This window comes from Amblyomma mixtum, chromosome 4 (assembly GCF_055824585.1).
Source record: "Amblyomma mixtum isolate Tamu chromosome 4, ASM5582458v1, whole genome shotgun sequence".
In the NCBI taxonomy this organism is placed as follows: domain Eukaryota; kingdom Metazoa; phylum Arthropoda; class Arachnida; order Ixodida; family Ixodidae; genus Amblyomma; species Amblyomma mixtum.
Window position 1 is genome coordinate 73185571 of NC_143015.1, and position 8441 is coordinate 73194011.

Here is an 8441-nt window from a genome sequence, read left to right on the forward strand (position 1 = left end):
TACGGACATGACATCCGTATAAAAGCCGCGGTGGGATCATCCCGAAAACAGTCGCAGATCGGTTGTTACAAGGAAGTGTTTATATTCAGAGGGTCTGAATCGTGCAGATGGCCATACAATTCTCATGAGCGCTCGAGTGGCACGCTCCACTGTCCTTTTCCGACGTCTTTGGCTAGCGGGCTTGATACAGCTGTTTAGAACAAGTAAACAATAATCCATGCGATGTATAAGCGCAAGATGTCACAAAGTAATACACAACCCAGTACTTATTTTTTGAAAGAGCCAAAAAAAAACCTGTTAAAAGCAGGACGAAAATAAGCAATTCCAAAACGGCCATTAGCTGAATACAGAAACCCTAAATTTTAAAACTTCGAAATTAGGGAAGGGCGACCTAATTACCCTAACTGAACCTGGCTCAAATAGTCTAATTCCCGTTTTGTTATAGCTATCGAGGGTGAGCTTACACTCTTCTCCTCCAAGCTCACAACATAACCACCTTGACGCAAAATTGTATTCCCGCCTTCCGACCATAACAGCCACTGACGATGACAGTGACACCACAGCAAAAACAACTGGCCACTTGTTCGTGCTCTTAGAGCCGTGATCATAAAAATTAATAACACACATCATTTTCTGCAGTTATTTTTTTGTTTATTTAGGATCACAGTTCTATATTTGTCTTAGGTGCATGTTGCTTAAAAAAAGGCTCTTTGCTCATTAGCTCAATGGCACCACCATCGTCATCGCACTACTGAAGTAACAAGCATGAACTGAAGGTTTGAGGCGTGTGTTAGCCAGTTTTCCGTTTTTTGGACCAAAATTTCAGGTAATTATTGACGCTCCTACTGCATGTTCGTTGCGTAACGAGTGTAATTTTTTTTACGTATTCAGCAAGGTTCCAGCAGCGGGAAACACGGATGGCACATGCGGCAAGTGAAAGTAAGTGGCAGTGTGTGTGAGCCTGGTGTGTGAGCCGTGTAGCGTGATTTCTAGCTTTTGAAGTAATTTTAGCGGCGGTATTAAAGTTCAGTGACTGATGTTGGCTCAACATGAGCAGAAGCTTACTGGGGGTCAGTATATTAATTTGGTGACAGCATAATGGCGACGGTGCCGAGGAGTACTGCTTACAGGGGTGCACGCCGAGAGGCACGTCGTGATATTAAGCTAATAGCGTCGGCTGCTGGCGATGGTGTTGCATACGGCCCTTCCTGATCCGTGTGCTGTTGCAAAGTCGCAAGAGCAGCTAGATCCTAGCTCGTCGCATGTTCCGTGCCTTCAACATTCGACTGAATATGCGCCTAAAGTTCCTGTTCTAATTTTGATTTGGTTTATTGGTTTGTTTGGGTTGAGCGTCCCAAAGCAACTATGGCTCAGAGGGACACCGTAGTGAAGGGGTCCGGAAATTTCGACCACCTGGGGTTCTTTAATGGGCACTGACATCGCACAGTACACGAGCCTCTAGAATTTCACCTCCAACGAAATTCGACCGCCACGGCGTGGATCGAACCCGCACCTTTCGGGACAGCAGCCGAGCGCAGTAACCACTTTGCCGGGGCGGGGCTGTTTTAATTTTGTATTCTGTTTATAACTGTTGCATGCGCACAGATTTTCTTTTATTGGTTTGTAACCTAGATATATATAGTATTGAAAAGAACTATTGCATAACATAAGAGTAGCGCAAGACCAGGATGACGGACACAAGGGGAGAGAACACACACCAACAACACAGGCTCCTATGTTGTTGGTGTGTGTTCTCTCCCCTTGTGTCCGTCATCCTGGTTTTGGGCTACTCTTATGCTATGGATCAATACCGACCTGCCCAAATTTCCACCCTGGAGAACTATTGCAATTTCATTTTAACTATATGTGTTGTTTGGGCCTTTTGCATCCAAAAAATGAGGTCATGCATGTTTTTACTTATGAATTTTTTGCTGGCGAGGGCCAAATCTGCCCCTGTGTCATATGGATGGCTCATAATGGACGGCATATGCATGTTTAATTGTACCACCTAGGGATACCTCACAACAGCATGCCAGCTGCCTTCAATATGATAAAAACTGACTATAGCAATAGAGTTCCCCTCTGTTAACTTGAGAAATCCTGATTTTATTTTCTTGGTCTGATTTCGAACCTAATTCTGTTTTGATCTAGAGAAATCACATGACTGTGCAAGATGGAGACACTGCAAGAGAAAAGACATCTCAGATTCTGCGAAGTATTCTAACATCTGAACTGGCTTCTAGCTACAGCTGGTATGGTGCCAAGGGAAGAACAGGCTCTGTGAGCTGAATATATGCAAAATCATGTGCAGTAAGTATTATTTGGAGGAAGCTATTTCAAATCTTAAAGGAGCACAGATATAAAATTTTAAACTCAAATAAGTGATCCGATCTGTGTCCTGGGCGCAAAGGGTCTTACTTTTCCAAATTTTCTGATTTCACTGATTCCACATGCCAAAAATCATTGACAGAGGAGCTGTTAGCCAATGCTGACATCTATCATCTATATATGGACTGGTTGGCAGAGTCACTAGCAAAACATGGGGTAAGTCCTAACCATGCCATCACATGATGCCATAATGGACTCCAGCACTGGCATTGACCTGACAGAGACCAAAAGTACTCATATAAAACAGTTTAACTGTTCACACTGTGGATTAGATATTTAAGCTCATTTCCATGATTAATAGGCTTTTACGTCTCATTAAAAGCAGAAAAATGAACACCTCAAAACACTGTGTCTGTATCCCTTTAAGACTTCGAATATAAATCAGATCACAGAATCAATATCTACAGCAAGTGTTTATAATTGAATTTGTAGCTCTTGGTAGGATTGCATCAAGACCAGTGATATTTGCTTCGAAAAAAAAATGCCAAATTTTCATTGTTTATTTTCAGATCTGCACATTCACGCACTTCACAACTAGCCACATGGATTTTTGTTGTCATCTGGTTCATTGGCTTATGGCTGCAGTGCCATGAATGTTACCACAGGTTAGAACAAGCTAGAATTACAGCTTTCATAGTGTGCATTTGGGACTGTTTTCATACTGCCTGCACAGAAGGCATGGTCCAGCAATGGAATTGGTAATAAGATGTGTAGAAATATGCCATCCTTTGTTACTCAAGCCCATGCCCTTTGCCATGCCCTTTGCCTGCTGGTTCAAAATTAAGGAAATGCAGTAAAGTTTGGCTACAAAACTTTTTAGAGGTGAGATATATTTTTCTATAAAAAATACATAACATATACCCTCTCATTTGTATATAGGTTGCCTAACCGACCAGCAGACCTCAACTCAGGCTCGGCAAACTACGCTGAAAGAAATCCAAAAGGCAGCCATGTCATAGTTTCGGCATTCAACTGAACGGGTAATGCGCAAGAAAACTGGCGAACAAAGCTGTGCTCCTGAGCAAAACTGAATGGTGAGTGTGTTGCTAGTGTGCTACATTTTTTTGTTGATGTTAACATCTTGGGTTGAGGATTTTTCATTCCAAACTGTTGATATTTTTCCTGTGACACTGTGCTGAGAGATGATTGATTTTGAGAGAGCACAGAATTCAGTAGATTATTTCAATAGATACTGTTACGAAGACAAAGAAGAGGGCAGTGGTGCAGGACGGAGCGCTTGAACTAGGCCCACAGCCATTAAACCATATTATCATCTTTCATCATGTGTCGTCCTTTTCCTAGGCTTGCCACCTCGTAACAATACTGTGAAAACTTCTGCATATCAGCCTGTGTAGTTAGGTAGAATCATGAAATGTATCTTTAAGTTAACTTGGGTATTCTTAGCCTGCTAAGTCCTCATGCACCTCTCTTTACTTGGCCGTCTGTTTGTGGTGGTTTTACTCCTGGAAGTATGTACATTTACTTCTGCAAGGATTAATTCCTTGCCGCAAGTACCATTTGGTGCCAACACCATGTGAAGGTGCTGCAATTTGTATATTGTGCTGCAAGTTTTTTTTTTTTCTCAAATGCAGTCAGTGATTTAAAAAAAAAAGGTGAACTGAAAGAAGTGTCTATATGTATAGGGTCTTTTTTGTCTTCCTTCCAGCAAGGCAGCCTATTTCAGCATTGGCCCAGGTGACAGGATTTCTGCTTTACATGTATACATAACTCTTCTTTTCGATGACACTATAGCAGAACCGAAAAGAAGACTGCCTAGAATGAGAAGCCAAGCAATATCTTGAAAATGTGTCACTTTATTAATACCTAGCAGTTGTAGTATACTTAAGTGTCTAGAAATGCGATGCTTTGTGCATGAACAATTTTTTTTTTCTCTGACCAAGCTGGGCATTTTGTTGCCCATCTGAAATTTGCTTGTATCGAGCTATACTTGCTGTTTTTGTCTCTAGTCCCACTATGCTTGTGTAAATTTGTTCCTGACTGCTACTACTAGAGTTATTTTTCACCCCCATAGTGCGTTTGTATTGCTGTTCCAGCAAAAAAAGAGGATATGTGGATTTTAATGACTTTTATGGTCTATGTAAGAGACGACCATACTTCCTGTGGCTTGTAGCAGTCTTATAACTTGTTAATGTTAATATCATACATATGCAGCATGTTTTAGATTTTTTTTCTGGCCGTGCTAGTTGCCTTAAAGCCCATCTACTCCTTATGCACACTTATGTGTGCTTTTTATTTCTAGTCCAGTGCTTGCTGAAATGTGAGTCTGAATGGTAGTGCTTGTGTCAGTATTTTAACCTCTGATCTGTGTGCATGTATTGCTGTTATAGCAAAAAAAGGCTTATTTGTGATTTAATAATCTTTATTGTTTTGAGTGAGACAAGCATAGTTCCTGTACCTTGTAGCAGTCAGACAACCTGTCTTATTTTAGTCATTCGACATGCAGCTTGACTGAAATGTTTATCTTGCCTTGTTGTTGTGGTTGATGCTGGCTAATTGCCTTGAAGGCCACCTACTACTTATGCACAGCTATATACCTGCTTTTATCTCTAGTTGCATGCTTGCTGAAATTTGATCCTGACAGATAGTGCTTGTGTTAATATTTTAATCTCTAATCTGTGTAGTTGGGTTGTATTACTGTTATAGCAAGAAAGGGTCATTTGTGTTTTAACAACATTGATTATTCTAAATAAGACAATAGTTCCTATACCTTATTGCAGTCACATAATTTGCCTCATTTTAGCTATGCTACGTGCAGTGTGATCGAGATTTTTGTACCTCTGCTGCGTATGCTTGTATTGTTGTTTCAGTAAAAAAAAGTTGCATTTGTGTTTTTAGTTTGTTTTTTTTGGCGTTTTACATCCCATAGCGATCCAGGCTATAAGGGATGCCATAGTGGAGGGCTCCAGATAATTTCGACTACCTGGGGTCCTCTAGCGTGCACTGACATCGCACAGTACACTGGCCTCTCAACTTCTCGCCTCCTTCGAAATGGGACTGCCATGGCTGGGATCGAACCTGCGTCTTTTGGGTCAGCAGCCGAGCACCATATGACCAATGAGGCACTGAGTGGCATATTTGTGTTTTGTTGCGTTCATTATTTATAAGACAGTCATGTAATATTTATGCCTTAGAGTTTGCTGCTACTGTTTGTTTTAATGTCATACCCTTTGCAGTGCAATTAATATTTTTTGTTCTGACCAAGATAATCATCCCGAAGCCTGTTTAGACCTTACATGACTTATATGTCTTATACCTGCTGTTTTAGCCGTATAGTTATTTTGCATCTCTCTATTTTGCAACTCTGCATCTGGGGTTGGCTTGGCTACTTATTGTATTGGAATCCTACTGCTTCAAGTTTGAAAACGTGATAATTTTGGCTAATACTAACCAGACAAGCTAAACAAAATTAATGAAGCCTATTACACACACTGCGAAGGAAGGTCTACGTGCACACCATCCATGACCTTGCTCTCAATAACGAGAAATGCCTGAGAGGAGCTGTTAAAGCTGTGTTAGTGCTTCCTTTATGTGAGTTCTGTGTCATGTGCTGTTATTAAAAATAAAATTCAGCTGTGAATCAGCATTCGGCCTGATCATCAGCATGCCCCATATATTTGAATAAAACTTTTAGCCAAAGCTTCGTGTTTTAAATCACTGTGCAGCATAATCCAGGCCTGTGTTCTAACTTTGTGTCGTTTTTACTATAGCATCGCTCTCGGCCATATGCAATTGGCCGAAATGCCAGAAGCTGACGCTGGTTCTGTTGCGGCCATGAGGCACTGCTTCTGCTTCTGGTATTTTGGTCCGTCATGCGTGACCAGTAGTGACACTTTTGAAAAGGACACGAGGTTATATTGGGTCCTGGCCAAGGAAAAAATAAAAATAGTAACGTCCTATTGCAGTCCTGCGAAGGTCCCAAAAATGTACTCGTCAGACATCCGAAGGACTTCTTTCAGCGTTTCACTTCGGATGTTTTCAGGATTTTTTCAGGACATCCGCGGGATGTGCGTAAAGTCCTGCCGCGGACTTCCCAAGGACGTCCTTAGGATGTAGGTGTGTTGTCTGGGAAGTAGCTCACCGCCCCATGTAGAGTTCCTGTATATGCTACCAAAGGTAGCATATACAGGAACTCTAGCCCCATGATGCTTTGAGCGTCCATGGTGGCTGAAGTGCAGCGCCGCCAGCTTTCCCTCTAGGCAATAGTAAGAAACTCTATGGCTGAGGTGGTCACGTGGGGTCTCCATGCAAACTCCCATAGACGGCTTGCCAGCTTTCCCGCTAGGTAATAGTAAGAAACTCTATGATACTTACGAATGGTTTCAATGGCAAGTTTAGCTAGGAAAACGGTGGACATGTCGCAGAGCTCCACTAATTTGGAGAAGTTATAGAATTATAAAACTAGGCATTGAGTTCTTGCAAAATTCTGCAACACCTGCTTCTCCTCTTAGATAAATTTAGCTCGTTGGCGGCTCTTGCACTGCAGGTAGGAGTGGAATCGCACCAATTTACAAACATCTTCGCGTTAAACCCTCCAACTGATGCAAATAAAACAGTATACATACACGAAAGACGCGAATATTCTGTGAAATAAAAAACGTCCATACTCATGGCCTGGGAAAATACTCGGCCTTACATCCTTCGGACGTACACCTCGTCTCTCATGCGGATATACAAAAGTGGACACTGTCCGTACGTCCGGCGGATGTACGAATACGGATATCCGAAATCGGATTGTGTTCGTACGTCCGATGGACGTCCGATCGCGGCAAAGGACGTTCGGATCTAGCTCGTACGTCCGACGGATATCTGTGGTTGCTTGGGTTCTGCGCAGCGGTCTTGGTCTTTTTGACACGTTGATTCTTCAGCCAGGAGATTCTTGTAAGAAGAGCTTTTCGCAGGTAGCGACAGGACATGCAGGGCAATCCTAGAAATAATGTGCAGTCACAATCTTGTTAGTCAACAAATATGCTGCAAGCAAGGAATAGGTAATGAAATGACTGAGTGCTTTTATCCCTGGGCAGTAAAGGCACTGTAAAAGAATGATTCGAGCTCTTTGACAAGTTTGCAGCTTTTAGATTTTTAGCCTGTAGCGAGCCGCCTGTTTAGCATCAGTACATGAAAATAATGCCCAAATCCATGCAACTGACAATAAAGATGATGAAGAAATATTTACCCTCTGTTCACCATGCACTTTTTGCTGTATAAACTTCCCTGCTTGACATCTGTTTTTTGCAGGAGTGATTTTGTAAGATCCTCTTAATTGTTGACGCACAAATGGCACCAGAACATGTAATTAAACTTGAGGCAAGAAGGAGGGCTTCTTCTGCTTCAAGTACAGTTCTTACAGTTCCTTCGGAAACCTGTTTCCCTCCGAGAAATGCCTTGAAGGAGACATCCTTCTTTTGACTGAGGCTGAAAAGAACCGCTCTGTCCGATCGAGCGCACTGTTCCAGTGCACGCCTCCAGGTGTGTGAGCGCATATACGGTGCCTTCGAAGTTTTCGAAACGGTGTAATGACCACTTGGCTGACGGAGTCTTAAGATGATTCAAATTATCCGCATCAATGCTTGGCGAGCCGCAATCGTTGCTTTCTAGTTCATCTTGTAAAGCTGTTGTCGAGCATGGGCTCTCTTCCCTCCTTTTTTTTCGCCTTGCACCCTGCAGCTTTGTAGACGCTTCCCTTTTGCGAGGCGCACGTTCGACCGGGACCGCCTTGCTTAGGTATTTAGGGGCATTTGGCAGTATTGTAGGCACTGCATCACTTGCGAGCGCCGGCACTCCACACTTCTTTCCCGCCCACAATGTGCACGTACTCACGGAGAATATAGCGGTCCTCGAAATGCAGTTCACATACAGCACATTTGCTATCCAACGGCTTGTGGGCGTGATGTAGATTCTTTTCCCACAGCTTCTTACGGGCTTCGTCCTTTGGCACGCTGAACAAGGAGAGTTTTCGAGTGGCTTCCACACCAGCGTAACCGGTGCGACAGCCAGGCGCGTAGCAGTGCCGATGCCGGTCCTTCGGCATATTA

General features: G+C 42.8%; 1 long non-coding RNA gene and 1 pseudogene across 2 annotated transcripts; one reads left to right on the forward strand and one right to left on the reverse strand.

The window, feature by feature from the left end:
- The first annotated feature begins 350 nt into the window (after nucleotides 1-350).
- Nucleotides 351-6045, forward strand: LOC149347002 (uncharacterized). 2 transcript variants are annotated; one of them, XR_016292492.1, is made up of 6 exons: nucleotides 351-826; nucleotides 892-939; nucleotides 2152-2310; nucleotides 2898-2993; nucleotides 3268-3422; nucleotides 4055-6045. It is a non-coding gene; the product is annotated as an uncharacterized LOC149347002 (long non-coding RNA). The 2 variants fall into 2 exon arrangements; XR_016292491.1 differs by having other exon boundaries at nucleotides 354-826; nucleotides 3268-6045.
- A 1533-nt stretch (nucleotides 6046-7578) lies between these two features.
- Nucleotides 7579-8441, reverse strand: LOC149347003 (uncharacterized; annotated as a pseudogene).